Raw genomic sequence first — 15,643 nt, 5'->3', positions numbered from 1 at the left:
TTCTTCTAAAATGTCCTCACATTCAGATTGCATTTTGAAATTTGCCAGCTGTGACAATCAGGCTTTAGTAGGATATATTCCAATTCCTGCTGTTCATTTGAGCCTTAAATCATAAAAAAAATTGGTCAGTCATCTCATAAGATGTATAGCAATAACATACTGAATTTTCAAGAGTCTACGGCAATTTTAAATCCCTGTATAAACAAGTCTGGAAACTTAGTGAAGACACCTTCTATATATATATATATATATATATATATATATATATATATATATATATATATATATATATCGTAATTTATAAAATATATATGGCGATTAAGCTACACTGAATATTCCGCGTTTCATCCACTCTAGGATTCTTCAGGCTTATGCGCATAAGCCTGAAGAATCCTAGAGTGAATGAAACGTGGAATATTCAGTGTAGCTTAATCGCCATATATATTTTATGAATTACTAATTAGCTCTACACACGTATTGAGCACTTACTTTAGCAAATACTTTATGCATAAATTTATACTTTCGTATATTAATTTTATGTGAGTAAATGAAGTAGTTTTATATATATATATATATATATATAGGATTAAAGAAATAATGAAAGATTCTTTAAATAGAAACTTATTAGGATATAAGAAACTCAACATGTAAGTACTTTTTCGCTTTATTTTTGGATCACACTGTAGTTTAATTTATTCAATTTTATACTTTACTATTATTATTATTATTATTATTATTATTATTATTATTTTATTATGATTATTATTATTATTATTATGCTCTGCGTTTCTCCATCTTCATACAATATTGGATCATACACTTTATTCTACAATTCTATCTATTTATTTTTCTTTGCCATTTCTTACCCTCCCCTCCATATCCTCCCCTCCCCTATTATCTCTCCCACTAGTTCTGCTTAAATAATCACCTCATTTGCTTATATCCCCTCACCTTATTCCTGATTGCTCCCCAGTATATACCACTCCTTCTCTTCTACTTTTAGATATTTTAATATCTCTCTCCTAATATTTCCTTCCTAATATATCCTAAGCTAGATTTCACATTCTCGTAACTTACATCGTAACTTAGCCCTTCTTTCCTCTTCTGACGAAAAGCATCAGGCTTCAAAATTGTCTAGGCATAAAGAGAATCTCTAAATCTTCCTCCTATGTCTGGTCCTTATTTGAATGGAAAAATAAATTGTACATACACATATGTATGTGTGTGTATTTGTGCATATATATATTTTTTTAATTTTTTATTATTTTATGTATCGACATAAAATTTTATGTAAATATTTTCAGTATTTACTTCGACAGTGCTCGATACGTAAGTAAGCTAAATAGTAAGTTTTCAAAATATATATGGCAATTAAGCTACACAGACTAGCGAATCCTTATGAGGATGAAATGCCGAAAAATCTGTGCAGCTAAATTGCCATATATATTTTCAACCCTATATATATATATATATATATATATATATATATATATATATATATATATATATATATATATGTATATATATGGGATAGCTTCTGTACATTCATATCTGATTTACCTCTGCACTCCATGTTTAAAAAGGAAGTGTCCTCTATAGTATCAGATCTGACTGAATGGTTAATTGTAGGCATAGACCAATTCATACCATCTAAAAAATTCAAACATAAACCTAGAATGTGCTGCTGCTATCGCGCACAGAAATAACTTTTTCCGTAGCTACCAACGTAATAGATGCATTGAGACTAAAGCTGCTCTCAGGACTGCCAGAAACCACTATAAAAGAGTAATAAAAAATGCAAGAGAGCTATATGCCCAGTCTGTTAAATCCAAAATAGCTGATCAGCGGCTTGGTTCCCACCAGTTTTGGCAAATAACAAATAGGATCCTGAACAGAAGTATGCGTTCTATCCCAACCATTATCAATGGACCAGAGGTCATCTCGTCAGCGTCAGACAAGGCCAAACTATTTGCAAAGAACTTTGCAGCTAACTCTACCCTATGCGACGAATGCTATCAACTCCCCATATTTTCTCCTATAACACAGAACAAGCTAGGTAACATACAAATATCCATGCATGAGGTTGTCAAGCTAATCAAGAACCTAGATTCCAGTAAAGCAACTGGCCCTGATGGCATCCCAATTATAGTGTTAAAACAGCTTCAACCAGAACTCGCTCCCATACTTACGAAACTATTTAAGCGCTGCCTTAAGGAGAAGTGCTTTCCGACTCCTTGGAAGACCTCATCAGTTTGCCTTGTATTTAAGAATTCAGGTGATAAGTCATCTCCCTCTCAGTACAGACCAATAAGTATCCTGTGTGTTATGAGTAAGTTGCTGGAATCCATATTAAATAGAGAAGTAGTCAACCACCTCAGCAGAAACAACCTTCTTAGTGACACACAATATGGTTTCCGCTCTGCAAGATCTACCGCAGATGTGCTGACAGTTATATCCCACAGGATTAGTGAATCTCTTGACAAAGGCTTCCTTTCTAGGGCAATTGCTCTTGACATATCAAAGGCCTTCAATAAGGTATGGCATAAGGGTCTACTTCACAAGATTTCCAGCTACGGTATAGCTGGAAATGTTTTCTCAATCATTAAATCATTTCTCTCCGATAGGCTCATAAGAGTAGTGGTCGATGGACAAAAATCAGAGGCCCACAGTATTAATGCTGGAGTCCCTCAGGAGTTCATCCTGCGCCCAACTCTCTTCCTGATCTACATCAATGACCTCCCTAAACACATACTTAAATCATTCATTGACATCTATGCTGATGACACGACCAGCTACGGCAACACATCAAAGGCTGTAAATGACAAAGTTCTCTCTGATTCTCTCTCCTCTGATCTCGAGCGCGTGGTTCAGTGGGGGAAGACGTGGCTGGTTACCTTTAATGCATCCAAAGCCAAACTCTTATCCTTACATCATCAACGCTCTGATCCCCATCTGGCATCAATTGGGATGGATGGCTCTCGTCTGGGTGAGGCCCCGTGTTTTGACAAGCTCCTGGGTTTGACATTTACTCCTGATCTGAAATGGAACACGTACATCAAGTCTGTTGCCAAGGTCGCTGGAAAGATGGTGGGATCCTTCTACCGCTCCAGAAGATATCTCACTACTGATGCAATTCTCTATCTGTATAAAAGCCAAGTACGTCCAAGGATGGAATACTGTTGCCATATCTGGGCAAGAGCTGCTAAAAACAGCCTATCCTGCCTTGACAGAGTACAAAATAGACTTCGTGGCTTAGTGGGGGATGCCCTTTTCTCTACCCTGCAACCTCTCTCCCACAGAAGAGACGTTTCGAGCCTATTCTTGTTTTATGGTTATTTCCATGGCAGGTGCTCGTCTGAACTCCAATCTCTGGTCCCCCCTCGCCAATCTTTCACGAAAAACACCCGTCTAGCTGAATCCACTGTGAAAAATTTCCCCCACTCTATATCTGTGCCTAAATCAAAACGTAGATTCCATGAACAAAGCTGTGACCTTGCAACGCGTGCCTTACACGTCCTTGACCCTCTGATCGCGGCCCAGCTATGATCTGCATCCTGGTCGGTGCAGTTATGATATGTCGACTGGACAACCAGGTCTGCCAACCGTTAGTACGTCGCGACACCCAGTGAGTTCTTCGTTAAGGCGTTGGGGATTCTTCTCGGATGCTCGGTCCTCAAGGCCTGTTCTCCGTGGATCGTCTAGTTATCCTGGGTGTTCGTTGACGGATACGGTGTCACAAATGGCAAATAAAGAATGTACATATATACGGATCAACGCACATCAGCAACAAAACTCCGGAGGTTAGTTAATATAATATATATTTCGGAAATTCATAAAAGAATATTTACAGCATATACATATAGTTGACAATTAATTCAAGCAAGCAGTTAGTTCTACAACTGAGCTTCTGTTGTTGAAATACCTGGTCGGTATCACGGACTTTGCGTAATTCTCATTAAGTAATTGACACGTTATAAGCGTTGAGTTATCAGGCAACAAGCGAGGGGGAGAGAGAGAGAGGTGATTCTGCCGAGACCCTGATTCCGGACTCTCTCTTCTTCTGACTCTTACTCTCTTCTTACTCTTTTCCTCCTACTTAATCTCTGATTTTTCATTTCTTTTATAATACAATTATGGAATGATGACGACACCCATGTTCGTCATCGACCAATCAAATTGCTTGATTATAATTCGACGGGGCCTTTTCTCATTGGTTGATTATACTTCGACAGGGCCCTTTTTCATTGGTCCATTTCCAAAATTGGATTCACTCCTCCCTTAATTAACGCCCAACTTACACGTTGTATTAATTAACTCCTCCCTGGCTTACTAATGGAATTTCCCCCTATCCAGGAAAATTATTTTTCCTTTGAATTAAAGTAAATCACGCGATTTTATTTGTTTTAAAATTATCTATTGATTTCACCTTTCGCTTTGATAATTCAAAGGGATTTTAGTTTATCTTTGAATTAAGTTCTGGTTGTCGGCCATTTTATTATATCAGACATTTTGTTTACGTCAAAAGACCAAGAATGCATTTGTCGCTTTGAACTTATCGGACAACACATTTTCCCATCCGAGCAAACATATTTCATAACTTTCGTTCGACCTGATTCACCAAATGACAATTCTCGATACGTTATTTTATTGTTTTGAAATTTCGGACAATTCATTTTTTTTTCTCTTCTTTGTTCTAAACATAATGCCGAGTCACTGCGTGTGTTTCTCTTAGATAAAAAACAACCCGACTTTTCAACTTGTCAAATTCCCAGGTCAACTTTGGCTCATAGTTTTGCCAATTGCGGGTGTGAAATCCCCACCCCTCCGGCTCCTGTACACTATGATTTCGGCCATTGGAGATCAAACGCCTGTGTATTTTGGCTAAAATATTTTATGCATTCTTTTTCGCTACAAAGGCACTCTTGCCGCCGCCATTTTAACAACAGACTTAGCTCAGAATTTATTCACAAATAAAAATTAATAATAATTTTTATTACTTCAACCCGATCATCGTCCGGAAACAAAAAATTATTTTTAACCAAAATAAACGTCACATCAACCCTACAGGTTTGATGTGGCCTCTCTTTAGTGTTACAAAGCTTCTTTCTTAGAACTGCACGCCTGTAGAACTCTGTTCCGTCTGCCTGCTTCCCACCAGACTACAACTTGGATGTCTTCAAGTCCAACGTTAACAAATTCCTGGTGAACCGCCCCCTTAAGTAGACACTTTATTAAATCTCCACACTAACGTACTGTACATGCAATAACCCTTATTCCTGAGTGGCTTCCGGGCCTTGATAACTAGTGACCACCTTGTAAAAAAAAAAAAAAAAAAAAAAAAGAAACATTGTAGAGTTTGAGAAGATACACCTGAAGAAGGTTAGGTGTTACATTGGCTAAAACATGAAAATAACACACGAGATGAGAGTAGTAGTCTGAAGAATCTAAATATATGAATAATAAACGCTTATCTAAAAAATCAGAAACAAAAATGATAATTGTACTTGGAATTTGTAACCGAAAATAAAGATTTGAATGAGATTGAAAATGATTCAGTAAATATTTATTTTCTCTTGAACTGAAAGACACGTTTAATTGCAGAAGAGTTATGATGGGTAGCTATTTTGTACAAGATGAAGAATTTTCAGTGGGTAGCTGTTCTGTACAGGTCCAGGACTTTATAATTTTGCAAGTAAAGGGCAAAAGATCTTTCTTGTGTTTACACAAAAAAATTGTGCTGGAATGCCAAAGATTCAATATTATTATAAAGCAATTCTGTTTTCTGATTGGTTGCTAGTAGAATGTGGCTCTATTTGATTCGTCAGTTCCTATTGCCAGTGCTTATAAATAGAACCTTCCAATTTTCAGTGAGCATACCCTCCTCATTATATCAACAATATTGCAACATTTTCAATAAAAAAATGTTTTATTAAAAAGTTTGGCACAAGGCCAAAAAAGGGGTGGGTCTTATCAAACTGATGTCAACTATGCTAACCTAGCTAGTTCCAACATTCACTCTTCTCTCACCAAAATACCACATTTACACTATATATTCTTCTTCAATCAACATAAGAAATCGAACCATGGCTAACCTATTTAAAACCCATATTCTTGACAATATGCAATGGGGGGGGGGTTGTAAGGAAATAAAAATTCGATATACAAGATAAACGTGAAATATACAATGAACAAAGGTGTTTGTAAAAAGACTCCCTCTCATTGCTAAACTAAGTTGATTGAGTATTTATGACCATCATAAATGAAGAAAAGCCATTATGCAGTTATGGTTTACAAGAAAAAAAGCGTAAAGAAAAATAATCAATAGATTACGAATAACTGTTACCAAATGCAAGAAAGTTTACATTTTTACTAATCTATTTAATTTTCTGCATTTGTTTATTGATTTCAAGATTTATTATTTACATTAACCTTACTTTTACTTAGCGAAAACAAGATGGACGACTATTTTGGCAGGATTTGGTCAGGAATATCAGGCTTAAAAGATTATAATAACAAAAAAAGCTTACCCCAATCTGATTGGTTACCTAGGAACTCCCTTGAAAATTTTCTTTTTTACTTTCTTTTAAGCCTAAAATTTGCAACAATCTCGGCAAAATTGTTATCCACCTTTAAAAGCGTATTGGCTTTGCTAAGTAAAAGTAACATTAACAAATGCAAAGATAATTAATCTTATAATCAGTAAACACATGTGGAAATTATATGAGCAGAAAAATAAAATTTCTTGCCTTCGGTAACAGTTATTTGTTATCTATTTGTTCTTTTTTTGTTCACCCCCTCTTTTCTTGTTAACTATACTGCACGATCATCTAAAGTTTTAGTTGATGTCTTCAATTTTCCTGACTCAACGTTAGAAACAGATAGAAAGGCTTCCTGGTTCAAAGAAGAAAACGCCAGTACATTGCTAAACAGTGGAAAGTACCTTTGATTTCGGCTGGAAAGAGAATAAAGACAGACAATGGTAATCTTTACAAAATGGAAGGCGCCATGTTTCTTGGCAGACTTCGTTATGGGTCGCTGAGTTGGACAGAACCAGCCTTAACATGGCTGCTTAATTGTGCGATATTACTCCAACCGCTAACAGGCAGGAAAACCAACCGCTGCGTGGTTGCGTTTTGAAGAGCTGTATTTATGCGCCAAACCACTCTATTGGTTGATGGCCAATTGTTCAGCACTTAACTTTCTCCATTTACATCAAGAGAAAATAGTACATAAAAATTGAACTGTTACAGACTTATATATATATATATATATATATATATATATATATATATATATATATATATATATATATATATATATATATTGGGTGTCGGGATGTGTTGAAAAAAAATCAATAAAGTGTTCAATCACAAATGTGAGAGCTAAAATTTAAATTATTTAAAAACTATGATTTCAGAGATGGTCGATTATTTCATTGAGATGGATTGATATTTAGTAGCCGTTAAATCCATTCAAATCATCATCGACTTACGAAATGAAAACAAATTGAAGAAAGGAGTTCAACAGTTCAACAGTTCTTCAATATGTTTTCATTTCATGAGTCGCTGATGATTTGAATGGATTTAAAAGGTCAATCCATTTTAGGCAAACCAGGGTACATCTCTGAAATATGTAACATAAAGTTTTTAAATAGATAAGTTATATATATATATATATATATATATATATATATATATATATATATAACCACTATTCAATTATTTTTTCTTCTTCTTCACTCATTCTTCCAAAATCAGCCTTGAGAGTCGTTTTAAATTCTTTTTTTACGCACATCTTATCTTTCTTTTAATGATATTATTTGAACCCATTCCCTTTTCCTTGTGCCCATTTATAAATTATTCTACAGATTTCTGCCTTTTGGATTACTTTGGACCATCTTCCAATTATGCGATTCCCTTGGATTTTACTTGTGGAAATGGAAATTTAACCAACTTTTTTGGATTTTACCATTATTGGATATTTTACCCTTCAGCAGACTATCCATTCACGTGAAATCACATTTTTCTTCCCCATATTCCCTCTGCTTCACTATTTGTTCCCAAGTAAGATCGATGACTTACTTGTAGTTTCATTAAATACTTTTGCAAGCAAAATCCGATCCCACATTTTGCTAAATCCTACCCTCTGATGAGAAGGAAAGTATTTCTTCAAAACTCTGCAGATTAAGGACTATCCACTTATTTTGTGCTTCCTTTTTAAAATTAAATATGTTTTTAACTTTTTTTCAAAGTGTTTTTTAACATATTTTATTAACTACTTGTTCTTATATATATATAAATATATATATATATATATATATATACATATATATATATATATATATATATTTATATATATATATATATATATATACATGAACAAATGATTAATAAAATATGTTAAAAAACATCTTGAAAAAGAGTTAAAACATATTTAATTTTAAAAAGGAAGCACAAGATAAATGGATAGTCCTTAATCCGCGGAGTTTCGAAGAAATACTCTCCTTCTCATCAGAGGGCAGGAATTAACAAAATGCGGGATCGGATTTTGCATGTAAAAGTATTTAATGAAACTACAAGTAAGTCACAGATCTTACTTGGTTAAAAAAAGGGTGAGGTAAGGGGAATAGGAGGTAAAAGAAAAATGATAAAAAGATTTCACATGAATGGATAGTCCGGTGAAGCGTAAAAAATCCAAGAATGGTAAAATCCAAACACGGTCGAATTAAAAATTTCCAATCCAACAGGTAAGTTCCAAATGGTCCAAAATGATCCCAAAAGGCAGAATTCCTTGGAAAAAATCACAAATGGAATGAGTTCTAAATCATTAAAAGGAAAGTTCAAATGTGCACAGAAAAAACACTGGAGAGAATATTTAAAACACGTCTGCCAAGGCCGGAGGAATCAAGTAAATTAAGGTTTAAAAAAAAAAAAAAAAAAAAAAACGGAAAAACCGTGAAAGTTTAAATTTGAAAAGCAAGGTCAAACTGACCCAGACAAAAAGCGCGAAAGTTAGCGTTAATAATTAGATCAACTTAAATATGCACCTGAAAGTCCCAGAATGAAATTAAGAAACACGAGTCAGAGGAACAAATAAATGGCTAAGTTTGTGAAATGGAGCGTCTATTATATTAAAAAAAAAAAAAAATGAAAATAAATAAATTAAAAATTGAAAATTAAAAATTATATATATATATAAAATTATATTTATATATATATTTCCTTTAATGATTAACCTGCAAAATTTATTGTATATTTTGCAAACTTCTTCCCTCTGATGAGAAGAATTGCAGTTTTTGAAACTCCATGAAATAAGATTTTTCTTGTCAGATAATTAAAATTTTTGTATACCTTCCTTACAGGTTTATAAGTTTTTTTTTTTTAAAGGAAACTCCAACTCCGGGAAAAAAGGTACTCTGGATAAAAACAAAAATAAAAATTGCCTCAGTCTAAAATGATTTCTCCTCCACTGATCGGGGACAAAAATGGTGAAGTGTAGTTTACCCTGTTTCTTTCCCTCTCTTTCTCTTTCTCTCCATCCATCTCTCCCTCTCTCTTTCCCCTCCTCTCTCTATCACCCTCTCTATCTCTCTTTGAGCACCTTTCTCTCTCTCACTCCCTCTATATCTCTCTCTTTCCCTCTTCCTCTGTGTCTGTCTGTCTCTATCTCTAAATCCCTCTATCTCTCTCTATCTTCCTCTCTTCTCTATTTTTCTCTCTTTTTTTCTATTTCTATCTCTCTTTCTCTCTATCTATCCGTTTCTAATCCCTCATCCTATTTTAGTTTCCTAAATTAATTACAGTGAATAAGGTGTTATCAAAACATAGATAAATTCTATTTTAGTCATCTAAATTAATTACAGTAAATAAGGCATTGTTAAAACATGGATAAATCCTGTTTTAGTCACCTAAATTACTTACAGTGAGAATAGAAAGTTTTTCGAAAATTACTGATAATTAGAACAGCACCAGGAGTAACTTATAAAACCTTTCTAATTAAATTGATTTTGGCAGCCATTCGATGACAAAATGACATAGCCTTAGCCCTTGCTGCATGTGGAATAGCTGTGACTTTACTACCAGGTAGAAGAACTACTTGTTCTGCTTTGAAATTACATTTAAGCATTCAATTTTTCAGACCCAAGCTCACATGAATAAAAAAATAAATAAATAAAAATAAAAATAAAGAAAAATAATAAAAAATGTATATATATATAAGAGAAAGCCTCAAACCACATTATCTCCTCCTAACAAGCGTCCTTACAATCATAGTTGCTTACACTGCATGAGCTCTACTCAACCCCTTTATCCAGTAACAATGAAATAACAATGTCCCTAATTCACTCTGAGGAGTGTAACTATTTAGCAGATATATAACCTCTACAAACTAACCCAATAACATTAACTAACCACACGGGGTCGCAGAAATACCTGGATTAGAACCCAGGCGCGGAGCAAACCCTCTCAGTGGTGACGGACCCAGGAGATCTTTCCAGATCATCCGTCTAGGAGAAGGAAAACTCTGAAACTAAACCAAAGAGGAGGGAGGCCTCTTTAGTCTTGGATGACAACCTTCCTAGAGCTGGTGACTCAAACAAATTACCGGTTTGCAAACCTAAATAGCTTAAGGAGTAGATAGGTCCTGCCTATCGCCCGGCTTCCATACTCCTTCTTTGCCTATTAGTCAGGCGCAGAGATACTATCACAGTGATTCGACAGAAACACCCATTGGTAGATCTTGTTTCTTGTCTAGGGCAATGAACGCCGTTTCCCTCACTCCCGACTCACCCCACCCCTAAAGTTGGGCACTTGAGAATGCTTGAGTACCATATATGCCTGAGCAATTAGATTGGGTTGACCTTCCTCTGATGGGTTGAGGGTACCGGATTGACAGTTACTGGCTGCTGTTTCCGACTGGTAGTACAGGACCCTAACTCTTTGGTAGCGCTTAGAGCGGCTGCTCCATCAACAGTTGTATAATATCGGGATGTTTGCAGTGCCATGGCGCGCATGGAAAGGGACCCTGCACTCATCCTGAGGCCACAGTCCTAGTTGATGGAGGGTCAGCTGATGGTCTACTTGTGATGCATGTGTGATATTCTACATAACCTCCTGTTCGGCTTCCCCTAACCTAACGGAAACTCGTTAAAAAATGATGATAGTACAATCTAAAAATAAGCTTAAACCAGGCTTAGGGTCAAACAAATCCAACTTGCCTCCTCCCTTGAGGCTTGCATTCACAAATATCCGTGGGCTTAGAACTAATTTAGCTGATGTTGAAGCATTTCTCCTAACAAATACCCCGGATATCTTAGCACTAAGTGAGACTAACCTACACTCCTCCATCCCCTCTAACTACTTTAACATGCCTGGATATCTCCCACTCTGCCGTAAGGACTCTGACAGACATATGCACGGACTTGGAGTTTACATTCGTAATACCCTTCCCTTGACTAGAGAAACAAACCTAGAAATGGATGATCAAGCCTTTATGTGCTTTAGACTAATCATGCAACACAACATTAGCTACTTTTACTTTCTCTACCGCTCTCCCTCGACCCAAGACTGCACCATAATAAACAAAGTATCTGACAGCATAGACACAGCACTCTCCTTTGACACTAGCGCCCAAGTACATGTATTTGGTGACTTTAATGTCCATCACAAAAACTGGCTTGGATTCTCTACTTACACAGATGCAGCAGGCAGTGCAACTCATAGCTTATCTGTATCTCACTCCCTATCGCAAATTGTTACTTTTCCAACCCGTTTCCCTGATCAGGAAGAACAACACGGCATCACTATTAGATCTGTTTTTGACCACAGTTCCTGATGACTGTGTAACAAAAGCCAACAGCCCACTTGGGAACGCTGATCATGCGGTGATAATGGTTGAAATCGCCCTAAACTCTAGACCCAAAACTGAAGAGCCAGTGCTCAAAACAACGAGATATTATAAAAAGGCTGACTGGGAAGCCATCAGAGATCTTATCAGAGACGCCCCATGGGGAAATATTTTTTCTCTTCCCACTGAACAGTGTGCAACCGAGACCACTGAATGGTTCAAAACTGCAATCGAAGCGCATGTTCCCATGCGGAAATTCTATAGCAAGCCCCACTCTCCCCAATGGTTTACTTCGACTTGCGCAACTGCCATTGCCCAAAGGCAGCATGCATTCCGCAGGTTTAACCGACATAAGTCCAGTTCAAACAGACAGAAGTACATAGAAGCTAGAAGTAACATTAAGAAAGAAATAGCGACAGCTAAGAGGGAATTTACGGAAACCACTAAAAAACGCATCGAAGCACAAAAACTAGGAACTCGTGACTTCTGGAAAATCTACAACAGTGTAGTAAATAATGGGCAATCAACAATTCCCCCACTAACCAACAATCATGAGGTTCTTTGCTCAGCAACCGAGAAGACTAACATGCTTGCCAGTCGGTTTGCCTCAAACTACACACTGGACCCTCTAAACCACCCCCTACCTCAATTTCCTATGCGGACAGACGCCACGCTTGACGACCTAATAATCACCCCTGCTCAGGTGCATGCTATCATAAAAAACCTTGACACTTCAAAAGCATGTGGACCCGACCTCATCCCAGCTGTGCTATTAAAAAAGTGCTCAGCCGAAGTAGCTCCAGTTCTCTCCAAACTCTACAACAAATGCCTTAATGAATCTTGCTTTCCGGGCTGTTGGAAAACTGCTTCTGTGGTACCAGTATTCAAGAATTCTGGCGAAAGAACTGACCCATTAAATTATCACCCTATTAGCCTCCTCCCACTTTTTGCCAAAATATTTGAGACCTTAATTAACCATGCTCTAGTCCAGCACCTTACAGATGCTAAACTTCTGACCGACCAACAATATGGATTTAGACAAGCCCGTTCCACGGCAGACATCCTCACTGTAATCTCTGAACGCATATACCATTCACTGGACAAAGCAGGAGAGGGCAGAGCGGTAACTCTAGATATATCTAAGGCTTTTGACAGGGTATGGCATGAGGGTCTCCTCAGGAAGATTGGATCATACGGTATCACTGGTAGAATACTTAACATAATTAAATCCTTCTTAGATAAGAGAAAAATCCAGGTTGTCCTCGACGGTCGTACATCTAAACAATATGATATAAATGCGGGAGTGCCCCAGGGATCTATCCTTGGAGCTCTGCTGTTCCTGATATTAATAAATGACCTCCCCGACAAAATTGCCTCTGAGATGGGTATATATGCTGATGACACCACACTCTATAGCAGGCACGACAGGAAAACAAATGAACATATATCTAAAGTAATGGCAGAAACACTAGAGGATGACCTCCAATCAGTAGTGGAATGGGGACAAAAATGGATGGTCACGTTCAATGCCGCCAAGACAAAACTGGTTTCATTCAATAATTACAAGAAACCTTCTCTACTACCTATAGCAATGGCCAACGACTCTTTATCTGAGAGTACGTCTCTCAAGCTCCTTGGCCTAATGTTCACAGGAAACATGAGCTGGAACAATTACATCGAGGGCATTGCCAGGGCTGCTGCGAGGAAGGTGGGCTCTCTCTACCGTGCTAGAAAACTTCTAACACCCGAAAGTATCCTGTACCTCTACAAGGCCACTATTCGCCCATGTATGGAGTATTGCTGTAATATTTGGGCCGGTGCATTGGCTACTAGTCTCTCGCTCCTTGACAGGGTTCAAAAGAGAGTCGCAAATCTGATAGGCCCTAAACTGGCATCTAAGCTTCAGCCTCTGTCCCATCGTCGAAATTTTGCATCCCTCTGCCTGTTCTACAAGTATTATAATGGTGAATGCTCTGATGAACTGCAAGCACTTGTGCCCCCACGATGTAAACACCCTCGACAGACCCGACAAGCTGCAAAATCCCACCCCCACACTGTAGAGATCCCTAGATGTAAAAGATCTTTCTACTCCAGTAGTTTCTTCCCCAGAACTGCTAGACTTTGGAATTCCATTCCAGGTCACTGCTTCCCCAACTGTACTGACATGCATAAGTTCAAGTCCAACGTGAACCAACATCTTGCTACCCAAATCCCTACATAGTACCCCAGTAGATGTTTCCCCTGATAGTAGCCCCCTACACCAAAGTGGCAATGTGCCTTGTTTGGGGTGAAAATGTAATAAAAAAAAAAAAACTAAAAAAAAAACTCCTATGTTCAATATCTCCAACACATCCAGCATGGGAAAAATATTACTGGAATGCAAACTTATTGTTTGGAATAAATGCACAATGACACAAATAATCACTTGAGACTCTTGATCGATCCTTGCAAGATTTGCCTGGCAATGTCAGACCATTTGGGAATGCAGTAATATTGCTTGCAGGAGATTTCAGCAGATGAAATAAAGGCTTGCCTCAAATACTCTACTTTTTGGCGCCATGTGAAGACATTAAACTTAACTCAAAATATGTCCCGTTGCAGAAAGCTTTATCTGCAAAGAAATTTTCACATCGTGGGAAATTGGGAATGAAAAAGTGTCGGCTGATTTGAGTTAAGAGTGAATTTTTTAACTTCTATAATTTAGTTACATCAAAAGAAGAGTTGGTAAAAAAAATTTATCTAGATATTCAAATTAATTATAAGATTTTCAATTGACTGAGTAAACGAGCTATTCTTGCAGCTCAAAACAAAGACTTCCATTAATTTGATATTATTCAGCATAAAATTCCAAGCGAGGTGATCATATACAAGTTAATCGAAACTGTTGTGGAAGCAGATAAAGTGGTTAATTATTCAACAGAGTTTTTGAATTCATTAGATTTGCCAGTGATGCCACCTCATGTACTTCAATTGAAAATCGGCATGCCAATTATCATTTGCAAAATATAAACCAAGCTTGGCACATGGCTTGCAGTAAAAAAAATTAATGAACAACATCATAGAAGCAACAATCTTGACAGGGCCTTTCAAAGGTGAAGAGGTTATCATTTTACTCATTCCTATGATTCCACTGGATACGTCATTTCAATTTAGGAGATTGCAATTCCCAATTTTATTGTCATTTTCAATCACCATCAACAAAGCTCAGGGACAATCTTTACAATTGTGTGGCTTACATCTACATACTGACTGTTTCTCACATGGACAATTTACGTTGCATGTTCAAGAGTCGGTGAACCAGAAAATCTCTATCTGCTTAGAAAATGTAACAATAAAAAATTGTGTATCCACAGATACTTGGAAATTAAGCATATAAGAAACATGCATTTTCTCATTTTGGAATTTTTTCTATTTTGCCAAATAGAGCCACAGCAAGGCGTGGCAGGGTACAGCTAGTATATATATATATATATATATATATATATTCTTGAATTGAAAGCCATGCTTGATTTCAGAAATGTTTTCAATGGGCAGTTATTCTGTACAAGTTATTTTTTTTTATTCAATTTTCACCCCAAATAAGACACAGCACAGTACAACTTTGAAGCAGAGGCTACTATTGGGGATATTAAGTTGCAGAGATATTATAAAGGGAGATGAGCAGCAAGATGTCTGTTCACATTACATTTGAACTTCTGCATGTCAGTACAGTTGAGAAAGCAGAATCCTGGAAAGGAGTTCCAAAGTCTAGCAGTCCTGGGGAACAAACTATTGGAATATAGAATGCTTTCGTACACCG

The sequence above is a fragment of the Euprymna scolopes genome, chromosome 17, assembly GCF_053919585.1.
Source record: "Euprymna scolopes isolate OS-2025 chromosome 17, ASM5391958v1, whole genome shotgun sequence".
NCBI classification, from domain to species: Eukaryota; Metazoa; Mollusca; class Cephalopoda; order Sepiida; family Sepiolidae; genus Euprymna; species Euprymna scolopes.
Note: the sequence above shows the minus strand (reverse complement) of the source record.